General features: G+C 36.3%; 1 long non-coding RNA gene across 1 annotated transcript; it reads left to right on the top strand.

Annotated features, from left to right (window-relative positions):
* Positions 1-7,074: 7,074 nt before the first annotated feature.
* On the top strand, positions 7,075-14,042 carry LOC137635405 (uncharacterized). Its single transcript, XR_011042664.1, has 2 exons — positions 7,075-7,201; positions 13,920-14,042. It is a non-coding gene; the product is annotated as an uncharacterized lncRNA (long non-coding RNA).
* The last annotated feature ends 1,892 nt before the right edge of the window (positions 14,043-15,934 follow it).

Below are 15,934 nucleotides of genomic sequence, written 5' to 3'. Positions count from 1 at the left end.
ATTGCTTCACCAAAATTTCTTCAAATGGCAGCATTGCATAAAACCATTGATCCCTACCAAGTAAAATCTTCATGAAATGAGGGTCGGGCGAGGGAATATCCCAATAGCATTTCATAAGCCACAGTGTTAAGCTCGTCTAGTGGGAAGGTTATGTGCTGTGATTGGTTGCTTTAACAATGACGTCATTACCTTTCGAGCTCCTTATTAGTTTTTTGAATAATGACGTCATTAATCATAGCTATTGTTATTGGTTCTTGATTGATGACGTCATTATCCTTGACACTCGTATTTACTTAAATACAGAAAGGAGAAGGGTGTATGCATTATAAATGTAAGAATACTTTGATTGAATGTCTTTTAATTAAACAAATAGAGTTTAATAATTACTTTTTTTTGCGTATATGGTATTACAAAATATTCTCACCTTATGCATTTATACCGGGAAATATCTGTTGTCTCATTGGCCGGTTGTATGTGACGTCAGACAATCGTATTTATGAATGAATGTTACATATAAGACTTAGGGGTGAAAACCTATACGTATTTTAGATTTAAGATAGCTTAAAAAATTAAAATTTACAAACATTATCTTATTAATAATATTAATTTTAAAATAAAATAAAAAATAATCTTATTAAAGGTCGTAAATTAGATAAATAAGTCATATTTGAAGGAATAGTTGACTAACTTTCTGGCTACGATGATATATGTGTGTGTGTTCGTTTGTGCGTAAAGTCAAAGAAAAAAGCTATACGTATTTTAGATTATTTAGAGGTTTAAAAAATATATTTTACAAAAATAATCTTAATAATACTATTAATTTTAAAATAAAATAAATGAGGAATCTTATTAGAGGCCTTAAGTTAGATAAATGAGTCATATTTGAAGGAGTAATTGACTGTTTGTTTGGCTACGATGTTATGTAGGTGTGTTCGTTTGTGCGTGAAACCGTAGTAAACAAGGCAATAACCAATCAGAACTGGGGAAGATACAGCCAATCAGAACACTAGAATGTACCACCAAGAGTTCCTGGGACTTATGAGTTGCTGTTGGAGAAACCTGCTCAAATTTCAGTAAATTTGCATTAAAACGCTTAAATAGGATGAAAAAAACCTCATTAACTAGAGCGTTTGAGCGAAATGACTCACGTGAAGCTGACTTTCTGGTCAACAGCAGCTCATAAGTTGGAGGAACCCTCTCGTCTTATGCATTTTGAACGGGAAAATGTCTGGCCTCTCATTGGCTAATACGTCCTCTGCTGTGATTGGTAGTTGTATGTGATGTTAGGCAATAGTATTTTTTATGAATGAATTCGACTCGGTGGGAGTGAAATATCTATACGTATTACAGATGAATTGGGTCTTATAAATTATATTTTTCATAAAACTAAACTTATGATTGAATTGATTTAATAATAAAATAGATAATGAAACTCGTTCAATTGCTTAAGCTGAATAAATATGTCTTTTTTGAAGAAATAATTAACGAGGTTTTGGCTACGATGTTTAACGTGTATGTGGGAATTTGTAAACACAGGTAACAACCAATCACAGCTCAGAAGATACAGCCAATCAGAGGGCTGGAATATCCCGCCAAGAGAGAGAGAGAGAGAGAGAGAGAGAGAGAGAGAGAGAGAGAGAGAGAGAGAGAGAGAGAGAGAGAGAGAGAGAGAGAGAGAGAGTTCCTGCGATTTATGAGCTGTTCGAGAAAACCAAGTCACTTATTCCATTAAAAGTTCAAAAAGCTTTACCACTATTTATTTGTTTGTCAACAGCAGTCCACAGAGTAGAGGAACCCTCTCGTCTTGTGTATATTATCGGGAAATATCTATTGTCTCATTGGCTGATTCGTCCTCTGCTGTGATTGTTGGTTATATGTGACGTCATAGAACTTTATTTTTATGAATGAAATTACGTGTCAGACCTAGTTTTAGTTTTGGCTGGCATAATTCCATAGCGAAGCTTATTATTCAATCTCCATACATAAGGTAGAACAATATAAAATCAACCAAAATCATTATTATTTCGATTAAATGTGAAATATATTATGTATATATGACCAATAGAACATTAAAATCGATTTATAAGCCATATATAAGAGTTTAGTTATTTCAGTGCAATAGGAAACAGTTGTGTTGATACGTATATACACACAATCATATAAAAGACATATATATTCATAGTACAGTATACATTAATGTATTTGCTTTCCATAATACATTATTATATGTCTCATATATTTGAAATAGGTTCCATGAGTCAGCAGATTGCTATTTTCATTCTTGTCAAAAAACAAAACGAGTTATTTTATTTACTATGCAAAGCGTCTCGAGACAAAATTGCTTCACCAGAATTTCTTCAAATGGCAGCATTGCATAAAACCATTAATCCTTACCAAGTAAAATATATCTTTCATGAAATAAGGGTCTGATAAAGGAATATCCCAATAGCATTTCATAAGCCGCAGTGTTAAGCTCGTCTCGTGGGAAGGATATGTGCTGTGATTGGTTGCTTTCATAATGACGTCATTAACTTTCGAGCTCTTTATTAGTTCCTAAATAATGACGTCATTAATCATAGCTATTGTTATTGGTTCTTGACTGATGACGCCATTACCCATAACACTCGTTGTATTTACTTAAATACAGAAAGGAGAAGGGTGTATGTATTATAAATGTAAGAATACTTTAATTAAATGTCTTTTAACTAAACAAAAAGAGTTTAATAATAACGGTTTTTTGCGTATATGGTATTACAAAATATTCTCACCTTATGCATTTATACCGGGAAATATCTGCTGTCTCATTGGCTGGTTGTATGTGACGTCAGACACTCTTATTTATGAATGAATGTTACGTAGAAGGCTTAAGGGTGGAAAACCTATACGTATTTTAGATTTAATAGAGCTTAAAAAATTAAAATTTACAAACATTATCTTATTAATAATATTAATTTTTAAATAAAATAAAAAATAATCTTATTAAAGGTCGTAAATTAGATAAATAAGTCATATTTGAAGGAATAGTTGACTAACTTTCTGGCTACGATGATATATGTGTGTGTGTTCGTTTGTGCGTAAAGTCAAAGAAAAAAGCTATACGTATTTTAGATTATTTAGAGGTTTAAAAAATATATTTTACAAAAATAATCTTAATAATACTATTAATTTTAAAATAAAATAAATGAGGAATCTTATTAGAGGCCTTAAATTAGATAAATGAGTCATATTTGAAGGAGTAATTGACTGTTTGTTTGGCTACGATGTTATGTAGGTGTGTTCGTTTGTGCGTGAAACCGTAGTAAACAAGGCAATAACCAATCAGAACTGGGGAAGATACAGCCAATCAGAACACTAGAATGTACCACCAAGAGTTCCTGGGACTTATGAGTTGCTGTTGGAGAAACCTGCTTAAATTTCAGTAAATTTGCATTAAAACGCTTAAATAGGATGAAAAAAACCTCATTAACTAGAGCGTTTGAGCGAAATGACTCACGTGAAGCTGACTTTCTGGTCAACAGCAGCTCATAAGTTGGAGGAACCCTCTCGCCTTATGCATTTTGAGCGGGAAAATGTCTGGCCTCTCATTGGCTGATACGTCCTCTGCTGTGATTGGTAGTTGTATGTGACGTCAGGCAATAGTATTTTTATGAATGAATTCGACTCGGTAGGAGTGAAATATCTATGCATATTGCAGATGAATTAGGTCTTATAAATTATATATATCATAAAAACAAGCTTATGATAGAATTGATTTAATAATAAAATAAATAATGAATCTCGTTCAATTGCTTAAGCTGAATAAATACGTCTTTTTTTGAAGAAATAATTAACTAGGTTTTGGCTACGATGTTAGACATGAGGTGTGAGTTTGTAATCAAAGGCAACAACCAATCAGAGCTTAGAAGATACAGCCAATCAGAGGACTTGAATATCCCGCCAAGAGAGATAGTTCCTGCGATTTATGGGCTGTTCGAGAAACCCAGTTACTTTATTCCATTAAAAGTTCAAAAAGCTTTACCACTATTTATCTGTTTGTCAACACCAGTCCATAGAGTAGAGGAACCCTCTCGCCTTATGTATATTTACAGGGAAATATCTATTGTCTCATTGGCTGATTCGTCTTTTGCTGTGATTGTTGGTTATATGTGACGTCATAGAACTGTACTTTTATGAATGAAATTAAGTGCCAGACCTAGGGGGAAGAAATACATATACGTATATCAGATGAAGTGGGACTCAGATAATTAGATTTTACAAAAATTACCTTATAAAAGTTAGTACTTCTTTAAATAAACAAATAAAGGCTCTTATTAAAGACCGTAAGTTAAATAAATACGTCAAATTCGAAAGAGTAATAAACTGTGTCTGGCTACGATGTCTAGTTGGGAGAGGCGTGGCTGAAGATTTATCATTTTATGGGAAATTAAAGATATATATCAGCAAAATATATAGAGATGGGCCTTATAAGATGTTCATATAACATAATCTATCAAAAGGATACATTCTAATTACTAAATCGGTGTTTTTATTGGGAAAATACGTTTTAGTGACGTCACCAATAGTAGGATGCGTTAGTTAAATGACTGAATAATTTTGTTTGCTGGTTTGAGCGAGGCACTGAAAATCGCTAATATTGGACATTCAATGTATACTATTGCTATAATGAGCTTAGATAGTGAATAAACCACATGACTTTAGTTCGTATTTTGTTACATTTAAAGTATAATGTAATTATTTAAAGGAATGATCTGTTTTGGGTACGATCATAGATGTGTGTGTGTGTGTGAAGCTGTAGTATACTATTTAGGTAAATATTAAACAGATAATGAAACCTGTTGATTAATCTTATGCTATGAAAATTCTCCCAGCTGATGTTGTAATATTGACATTAGTAGCCTATAATTTGATATTCAAATAAACTATATAGTTAGATTGGTGTGAATTAATAATGTTAATATTTTCTGATAACTAAAGGGAACTCTCTGAAATTTAGGAGTAAAAAGTAGCTGTATTTATTTATCAGGAACTCTAAAACTTGCAGAGACTAATGTCTCTCTTATATATACAAAAACATCTGGCCCAACGAGCTGTTTAAATTTAGTATATATCGCCATCTTTGAGAGCTATGGATGGGATGGTTTGAGGCAATCTATGTGTCTACCTGCTGAGTCATTAGCAGCCATTGTCTGGCCTTCTCTGGTCCTAGCATGGGTGGAGGGGGTTGAGTGATGATCATGTGTATATATGGTCAGTCTCTAGGGCATTGTCCTCCAAAGGTATTGTCACTTTCCCTTGCCTCTGTCATTCTTTAAAGAGTAAGTTATAAACATCCTAAAAATCCTTTAAACATAAGTTTAAATTACAAATTTATTTTGATTGGTTTCTGACAACACCAGAAATTAAAGTTTTAATTTAGTTCATGCTAATAATACAATGTAGCCTACCTTGGTTTTCCACTGTCTTGGGTTAGAGTTCTCTTGCTTGAATTTACACTCGGACACCTTATTATATCTTATTTTGTTTCTTATTTACATGCAAAATTATATATATATATATATATATATATATATATATATATATATATATATATATATATATATATATATATATATATATATTTTTAAAACACACCATATGAGGGTTTCGCCTTTAGCAAAGGGCTTATCAGGTGGGTTGAGCCAACTTCCACTTTTGAGATAAACAGAAGCCAGCAAGGTTCCTACGACCCTCCTCACCACTACCTCATTTAATCAAAGCATTATGAAGCCAGGCAATTAAGCCAAGCTTCCTTAGGCCAGGCAATTAAGCCAAGCTTCTTTAGGCCAGGCAATTAAGCCAAGTATTTAACCAAAGCAGATTTTTTTTCGGAATATCGTACGTCTGACAGCGTCGAATGGCAGCACCATGACAGCTGGCCTGAAGTTGCCTCAACCGAGTTCATGATTTGCAATAGAATTTCGTTATTATTAAACTCGCAAATAGTTTCATTCTTTCATTTTGATATTAATCATCTCATTAGTGTTATTCTCAAAACCCTCATTAAGTTTTTAATTAGATTTTCAACTGACGTCTATAATTACAATTACAGAATATGACGAGCAAGTAGCAAGTTGCAACTGCTACTAGCAGTAGCAGTTGCTCGTCAAAGGATGGCGAGTAGAAATGTGTCGGCTCTATTCCTATATGATCTATTTGATTCGTTTTGCATAAAAGAACATCTATTTTTTATTACATGAATGATAACTACAGTATTATGGATACCTAGGCTTTGAAGTTCATTTTGAAATGAATTTCATAATGGTTTTAATCAGCATATTTTTCGTTCTGTATTTTTTTCTAATGATTCAAAATACACAATTTCTATATATGTTTCAGACGGATATAATAACTTCATCATGTAAAAATTTCAAGTCATTTGATCAAAAACTTTTTGATTTATTAGCAAAAATCAGAATTATAAAGAAATTACGTACATATTTCTCCTCAAATATGACAATAATTGTATTGAAAATCATACCATCAAAACTTCTTTATAATTCGAATAATTCTGTGACAGATTTTCGATTTTCCTTCTTTTTTAAATAATGTTTTTCTTGATTTTCTTCATGAAAAAAAGAAAGAGGAAAATCAAAATTCTGTTAAACACAATTGTGGGATTTTTATTCCTCTTTTCAACGATATCTTTCTCCATCTTATAAAAACTGTATGGAAGATCTATTTTAAGGTTGTAGCTTAGCTGATGATAATGATATTAATAATAATAGTGATAAACTGAAAAAGATCGCCCTTCCAGCAGTGTTACCAGATATGAGAATTTATCCATAGATTTGAGTATTTTGTACAAATTTCTATGAAGAAGAAACGAAAATTATTATATCTTTATATTGTTGCAATTAGTTAACTGCATTCTATATGAAGTATGATGAGTAATTTCTGTATGAGTAAAGCCTACATAATCAGAAGAAAAATATATTTATGGAAATGGGCATTTTTTATCGTGAGTTTTGGGGGATTTTTGCATTAAACCACCTGGCAACAATGTCCTTCCAGCCCGGCCCCGGTGTTTACCTCTCCACTTCTCCAGTTGATTTCACCAGACGCCCTTAGGAATTAGACACGCAGGATCTAGGACCCATAGTGTCACCATTTTAAAGGATACGACATATTGTGTCACTTACATCCCTGCCAAAGATAACATAACGTAAGTTATTTCAAAATCTTTGTAAGAAATTGTGACAGCTCGAAGCTGCCGCCTCTTATTTAAATTTGCCTCAATTGGTCAAAGGTGTCTGTCAAGTCCGTGCAAATATCATAAGTTAATTAGCCATTGTTAATTAGATTTCATAGCTAATTAGTCATAGATTATCTAGGACGAAAAGAGTTAACTTATCTATAAGGTAGGCGTGCCCGGCAGGGGGGGGGGGGGGCGGGGGCGGCCCGGCCCGGCCCGTAACTTTCCTTCGGGAATAAACATAGATTTAAATTTAACTTTATTTCCTCTTTGGTATATTAATTTTACCATCAGCTGTCTGTAAGTATAAGTTATTCTTCAATAATTTGAAACAAAATTGGAAAGATGGTCAATTAAGTCTTCATAGTGTATATATTTGGTGAAATTATAGATGTGTACAGAACATTGGTTAAATTATAGTTATAAAACCCAAACATTTTGATATATTTATCTATGACCCCTACAATATCACAGCAAACCCTTAGAAATCGATAAATAATATGCGTTTTTATTAAAATACGTTATTTTTTAGTAAGTTAATTAAATAAAATGTGTATTTTAAAGCATATCTATACACTTGTGCCGTTACACAATATATAAAAGGGTACAGAACCTAACAAACCCACCTAACCTAACCTAGTAGTTCCCAGGTCACAACCCCAAGCCTTGGGCAAGCCTCCGGACCCCCTTTCCAGGTCACAAGCCTTCCCAGGTCACAACCCCTAATGGGGGCAAGCCCCCAGACCCCCTTCCCAGGAAACAAACCTTCCCATGTCACAACCCCTAGTCGGGGCAAGCCCCCAGACCCCCCTTCCAGGTCACAAACCTTCCCAGGTCACAACCCCTAGTTGGGGGCAAGCCCCCGGACCCCCTTTCCAGGTCACAAACCTTCCCAGGTCACAACTCCTAGTGGGGGGGCAAGCCCCTGGACCCCCATTCCAGGTCACAAACCTTAGCCAAGGTTCTACCTGCAAATATATAAAACATCTAAATGCTAAAAACATTAAAATAATGTATTTTAATAAAAACAACTATTATTTATCGATTTCTAAGGGTTTGCTGTGATATTGTAGGGGATTCCAGTATTTTCCTTGGGATTCCAGTATATACCTGGGAATTCCAGTATTTTCCTTGGGATTCCAGTAATTTTGAAATAAAATCTAAAAGATGGTCAAATAAGTCTTCATAGTTTGTATATTAGGTAAAAATATAGTTGTAAAACCCAACATTATGATATATTTATATACGACAATCTTTTTTTAATGTTATTTCTTGACAATTTCCACTGTTCCCATTAATTAGTATGATCAGAATTAAGGTATATACGCAAAGTCATCAATTTTCAAACTTATTAGGTTCAAAGAAGCTATTTGTAAGTCGTATTTTGTAGAAATTTTGCTTGTGGTGGCCTGGTGGTAGCGTCCTTGCCTGGCGATTGCCAGACTGGGGTTCGAGTCATGCTCAAACTCGTTAGTTCCTCACCGTCCTTGTGAGGTAAGGATGGTGGTTTGGGGGAGCCTCTTAAGTCTATCTGCTGTGTCATCAGCAGCTATTGCCTATCCTTCCTTGGTCTTTGCTTGGGTGGAGAGGGGCTTGATTGCTGATCATACGTAATATGGTCCGTCTCTAGGGCATTGTCCTGCTTGATAGGGCAACGTCACTGTCCCTTTCCTCTGCCATTCATGAGCGACCTTTAAACCTTTATATGTCTGTGTATTATTATTATTATTATTACTTGCTAAGCTACAACCCTAGTTGGAAAAGCAGGATACTGTAAGCTCAGGGGCCCCAACAGGAAAAATAGCTCAGTGAAGAAAGGATAAAAGGAAAAATAAAATATTTTAAGAATAGCAACAACATTAAGATAACTATTTCCTATATAAACTATACAAACTTTAACAAAACAAGAGAAAGAGAAATCAGATAGAATAGCGTGCCCGAGTGTACCCTCAAGCAAGAGAACTCTAACCCTAGGCAGTGGAAGACCATGGTACAGAGGCTATGGCACTATCCAAGACTAGAGAACAATGGTTTGATTTTGGAGTGTCCTCCTAGAAGAGCTGCTTACCATAGCTAAAGAGTCTTCTACCCTTACCAAGAGGGAAGTAGCCACTGAACAATTACAGTGCAGTAGTTAACCCCTCGCGAGAAAAAAAATTGTTTGGTAATCTCAGTGTTGTCAGGTGTATGAGGACAGAGGAGAATCTGTAAACTATATGCCAGACTATTCGGTTTATGTGTAGGTAAAGGGAAAGTGAACCGTAACCAGAGATAAAGATCCAATGTAATACTGTCTGGCCAGTCAAAGGACCCCATAACTCTCTAGTGGTAGTATCTCAATGGGTGGCTGGTGCCATGGCCAACCTACTACCTAGAATATAGGGAGCTATAAATACTGTATATTTGAATACTGAAACATATGAAATTACAAAAAATTTATGTAATGTATAGATTGAACACCTCTCATGGAGAGTCGTCCTCTTGTATCGGACGGAACTGAAACGAGATTGGGCGGGGGAAATGGCTCTTTTAAAACATTAATCCAGGAACTTGCTCATGAATTAGCTGTCATTTAAAAACAGACACAGTTTAAAAAGAAAAATCAAGCTAATGTCATTGTCTGTAAGTATTGATATGGAACTGCATGCTTGAAGCAAGCGATCTTGAATAAATCACTGCTCTAGTGTTAAGATTTGTAAATGACGTCTGGGTAGGCGTGTCGGTAAAATTTCTCCTTGCAGTGTCTAAAGGTCTAAGCCTATGTAATGGCATGCGTTAAAAGGATTTGACCTTATTTTTACCTCTAGAATACCTTATGAATCTGAGTATTTAAAAAAAAAAGGTTTTTACTGTAGGAACAGGCCTTTTAATTATACCTGTTACTAAATATCTGGATATGAAAGATAATTTGTTGCCATGCGGATATAAACCTTCTCCATTTATATGGCTTAGTTCTGAACACAGGTTTGTTACGACCAGATTGAAGAATTATCAAGGGTCTGGTATGGCTGCCTCTTGGGCCCACCATGCACTTCGGTGTCATGATACTAACGGCTGCGTGTTCACTCTGCCTCGCTCTGCTCTTTGTAACGATAACATTTAATCATTCGTTACTGACCTCACAGTGTTATATCAATGTTTTCTTATAACTATTATGAGTGTTAAGCAAGTGCTTATGACAACTTGCCTGGGCCTTGAAGGTCACCCTTTTGGCACCTTCATGAGCAGAGTCGACATAGATGTCTTATGAATTTGCCTCGTGGTTCTTGCAGCGAGTAGTCGCCCTCGCAATGGGAGAAGTTCAGCTGCTGTAGGGATAAGAAGGCTAAGAGGGATCATTCCCCTCCGTCTGCTTCTAATTCTAAGGAAGGCAAGGAGTTGAAGTGTCTTCTTCAAGTCCTGAGCTTCCCTTGTCCGATCCTTCGTTGTTGGAGTTCCGGTACCGAAGGATGGTGACCAAAGCTTTGTGAACGAATTTATTGACGTAGTGTCCCCTGCCCTCTTTAGTGAGGCCAAGGATGCTGCTGTGGATTACGATCCTTCAGCATCAGTGTTTATCCTGATGTAGGATTATTATTATTATTATTATTATTATTATTATTATTATTATTATTATTATTATTATTATTACTTGCTCAGCTACACCCCTAGTTGGAAAAGCAGGATGCTTTAAGCCCAGGAGCTTCAACAGGGAAAATAGCCCAGTGAGGAAAAGAAAAAAAAATATTTTGAGTAACTATAGAAATAAATATCTATATAAACTATAAAAACTAACAAAACAAGAGGAAGATAAATTAGATAGAATAGTGTACTTGAGTGTACCTTCAAGCAAGAGAGAACTAACCCAAGACAGTGGAAGACCATGGTACAGAGGCTATGGCACTACCCAAGACTAGAGAACAATGGTTTGATTTTGGAGTGCCCTTCTCCAAGAAGAGCTGCTTGCCATAACTACAGTCTCTTCTACCCTTACCAAGAGGAAAGTGGCTACTGGACAATTATAGTGCAGTAAAATTCTTTTTCACCCACAGGTTAGCTACTGAACTATAATTGTTCGGTGGCTACTTTCCACTTGGTAAGAGTAGGAGAGATTTTAGCCAATGCAAGCTGCTCCTCTATCGGAAGGACACTTCAAAATCAAACCATTGTTTTCTAGTCATGGGTAGTGCCATAGCCTCTGTGCCATGGTCTTGGGTTAGAGTTCTCTTGCTTGAGGATACACTCAGGTGCACTATTCTATGTTTCCTTATTTCCTTTCCCCACTGGGCTATTTACCCTTTTGGAGCCCCTTGGGGTTATAGCATCCTGTTTTTCCAACTAGGGTTGTGGCTTAGCTATTAATAATATGCTATTGTTTACGTAAAGTACATTCAGAACCCCAGTTTGTTTATCCGACATTAGGCATACACTTTGCTCTTTCCGTGTTTTATCCAAAGCCCAATTATCCTTGAAAAAGGTTAGTTTATTAAGAAATATATTTAATTTGTGTAGAAAACAGTAGCAATTATTTGATAAACTTTTTCATGGCATTATTTAGAGGTTAGTTATAATGCTGGTTGCTTCTGAAAGATGCACTACTTTAGTTTCTCAATTTCATAGCTCATTAAACTTTGAAGTTAGTGTTTAAAAAATCACAGTTAAGGAAATCTTTGTCAATCTATGCTATGTCATTATCTGCGACTAAGTATTACTGTACTTAGTATGAATCTGCATGCCTCAAGTAAGTGATATCGAACAAATCACCCGTGGCCGGGTGGTAGCGTCCTTGCCTGGTGATTGCCAGACTGGGGTAAGCGTCCCTCTTAAACCCGTTAGTTCTTCTGGTCGCTGCAACCTCACCATTCTTGTGAGCTAAGGATGCGGGGTTTAGGGGAGCCTATAGGTCTATCTGCTGAGTCATCAGCAGCCACTGCCTGGCCCTCCTTGGTCCTAGCTTGCGTGGAGAGGGGGCTTAGGTGCTGATCATATGTAATATGGTCAGTCTCTAGGGCATTGTCCTGCTCGATAGGGCCATGTCACTGTCCCTTGCCTCTGCCATTCGTGAGCGACCTTTAAACCTAAACCTAGTGTTATTTAAGTTTGTTAAATGACATATGTGTACAGTAAGTGTATGTTAGTATAGTTTGAGAGCTAAATCAGGTAAAATGTGTCTCTGCAGTATGTTAAATGTTGATAAATATCTCTTATAAATGTCCAAACCTCTTGTTCTCTTGCTTGTGGGTACAGTGGGGCACACTTTTCTTATTTCCTTTCCTCTGTTTTATTCAAGTTTATATAGTCTTTAAATGGAAGATCTATTTTAATGTTACTGTTATTAATATATTTTGTTCAATATTTCTCTTAGATTATTTCTTTATTTCCTTTCTTCACTGAGCTATTTTCCCTGTTGAAGCCCTTGGGCTTATAGCATCCTGCTTTTCCAACTGGTGTTGAAGCTTAGCAAGTAATAATAATAATAATAATGGTGATGATAATGACATGTATAAAAAAAGATTAGTGTTTTTTTTTGGCCACTTTATTCTACATTACTTTATATGTTTGACTGTTGAGTAAAAAGCTTTTACTATTGGGGCAGTCCTTTTAATCATGCCTGATGTTACTCCATATATCTGATGTAGGCAATGAATTTCTACATTTTCTTAGGTTCAAAACTTGACGGCTATGATCAAAGCAGCTACTAGGCTATAGAACGGCCATCACTGTCCTTTATTTATTAGTGTTATCTACATGTAAAGATTTAAAGACTGCTCATGAATAGCAGAGGCAAGGGACAGTGGCATTGCCCTATCAAGCAGGACAATGCCCTAGAGACTGAGCATATGTACTACATATGATCAATGCCCAAGCCCCCTCTCCACCAAGATAGGACCAAAAATGGCCAGGCAATGGCTGCTGATGACTCAGCGGGTAGACCTATAGGCTTCCCCAAACCACCCATCCTTAGCTCTCAAGGGCGATGGGGTTGCAGCGACCAAAGGAAATAACGAGTTTGCGCGGGACTCAAACCCTAGTCTGGCAATCACCAGGCATGTACTCCCGTAGGTGGGAGTGCAGGCATTGCTAGAGGAACATTTCAGTCTTCTACTTAACTTTTGTTCCATCTAGTTCTTTTGAATCTTGCCATCCAACCTCTCCTAGTCTTACTTCAGTCTAACCAGCGGGAGATTCGCCCAGTTGAACCTATTCTGAATTAACTTTCGGACGCCAGTTCAACGTCAAATGCCCCAAATTTATAAATCTGTTTCATATTCAAACGCTAGATGGAAACATAAGGGGTAGATGGAGATGGTTTGGGGAATTAGTCCGCCAAATGTTTAACTGGGCTCCACCAGGTACGAGAGGCAGGAGATCGGGAATGGAGAAGTATTGGTTTTAAAACTCAAGGTAGTGACGACTGGTAAAATCTAATGAGGCCCTTTGTATCAGTAGGCGTAGGAGATGATAAGATGGAAATATATATCTATTGTATGCATATATGTATAAAGATATTTTTGCTGTTATTTTCTTAATACAGAACTGGGCCCAGAACATTCACTGCACTGTATTATACAAGATTATTCTGTGTAGAACATTCTTCTGGTTTTTACTCTGGGACAGTAAATGGAATTAGAAATCTTTATTGTACATTTGTTTATTTTTATTAATATTTTTCCACATTATAATGTATATTTCATCTTTCTACCCACAGGTATCCACAGATACGTTCGTGATGGTATAAGCGCACAGAAACGAAAGGTTAGTTTGGGTGGACTGTTTTATAGTCGCGCAAATTCAAGTCCTGCATCAATCCTCCACCCCGGAAGAGGTTGAAGGCGCAAGAACCCGAGGATTTAGACTTCATTGACTGCGAATATTAAGGTAAACCTCTGTAACTTTATTATTACAATGTGGTTAAGATATCATTTAGAATGCTGCCCATCGCTTTTTTGTGTAGGAGAGAGACCTACGAAGGGGGTCTGGATCTTGCCCCCGGCTAGGGCTTGTGACCCGGGAACTACTAGGTTAGGTTAGGTCGGTTTGTGGTGCTTGTATGATAGCGGCAGTGTTGTATGTCTCTACTTCCCAGAATTAAAGAGGCCTTATGTGTGCTTTTAGTATTTTACTTCAGTTTCATCCAGGCTGATCTACTGAACTATATCTGCCTCAAAGTTACCGAGTTACTGGACCTCGGTTTTGGGCTGGTACTCGAGTTCGGATAAATTATCAAGCAAATTCATGTGGTGTTTTTCTATGGAACCAGAGTTTCTAGATTCATATGCATTTGGTATTTCAGTGAATCTTCCCTAAGTTCGTTGCTGATCCTCTTCTGGAAAAGACAGCTCTGACTCATAAATTTAGAAAGAAAAAAATGTTGTAAGCTCTCCTTATCCAAACAGTTTACTGGCTTGTTTATTTTTCCCCTGCCATGCTATTATTATTATCACTGTTATTATTATTATTATTAGCTAAGCTACAACCCTAGTTGGAAAGCAGGGTGCTTTAAGCCCAAGGGCTCCAACAGGGAAAAATAGCCCAGTGAGGAAAGGAAATAAGGAAATGAATAAACTATGAAAAGATATGAAATATTAAAATGAAATATTTTAAGAACAGTAACAACATCAAAACAGATCTGTCATACATAAACTATAAAAAGAGACTTATGTTAATCTGTTCAACCCAAAAACATTCGCTGCAAGTTTGAACTTCTGAAATTCTACCAATTCAACTACCCGATTAGGGAGATCATTCCACAGCTTGGTCATAGGTGAAATAAAACTTCTAAAATACCGTGTAGTATTGAGCCTCATGATGGAGAAGGCCTAACTGTTAGAGTTAACTGCATACTTAGTATTACGAACAGGGTGGTACCGTCCAAGAAGATCTGAATATAAAGGATAGTCAGAATTATGAAAAATCTTATGCAACATGCATAACGAACTAATTAATCGACAGTGCCAGGGATTAATATCTAGATCAGGAATAAGAAAATTGATAAACCGTAAGTTCCTGTCCAACAAATTAAGATGAGAATCGGTAGCTGAAAACCAAACAGGAGACCAATACTCGAAACAAGGTAGAATTAAAAAAATTAAAACACTTCTTCAGAATAAACTGATCACCGAAAATCATGAAAGACTTTCTCAATAAGCCAATTTTTTTTTGCAATTGAAGGAGATGGACCTAATGTGTTTTTCAAAAGTAAATATGTTGTCGAGAATCATTCCTAGAATTTTAAGTCATACAGGGTTAAAGTAACATCTATGTTGAGATCCAGATGTTGAGTAGCAACTGCCCTTGACCTACTTACAATCATACTTTGAGTTCTGAGGTACAGGACTTTATGGAAATTCATTTCATAGTTGGATAGAAAGTTATGAGAGCTGGGAAGAAAAGCAGGCATAAGGCTGACAAAGGGATTCAGGGGCAAGACCCTTCGGATTTGACGTTAGTGATGGGCTTGGTGTCCCATAATAGTCTTGCCACCCAATCTTGGACCAAGCGTATGTTCACCACCCATCGGGAATATTGCTTCTGCGCCTAGGCTATCTAATGCGGGTCATACCGTCGACAGCCCTAACCGCTCGACTGTGATAGCTAATCTTTCAGAGGAATGAGCAGCTCGCCATTATGGTAAGAATGGGATTCACACCTTGTCAAGAGTTTCTGAATTGCTGGAAACTGACTTAAATCTTTGAGAATTGCATGCTGGAAGGAGAGAGCAAA

Source organism: Palaemon carinicauda, unplaced genomic scaffold, assembly GCF_036898095.1.
Source record: "Palaemon carinicauda isolate YSFRI2023 unplaced genomic scaffold, ASM3689809v2 scaffold120, whole genome shotgun sequence".
Taxonomy (NCBI): Eukaryota; Metazoa; Arthropoda; class Malacostraca; order Decapoda; family Palaemonidae; genus Palaemon; species Palaemon carinicauda.
Note: the sequence above shows the minus strand (reverse complement) of the source record. Positions and strands in the feature narration are given on the sequence as shown.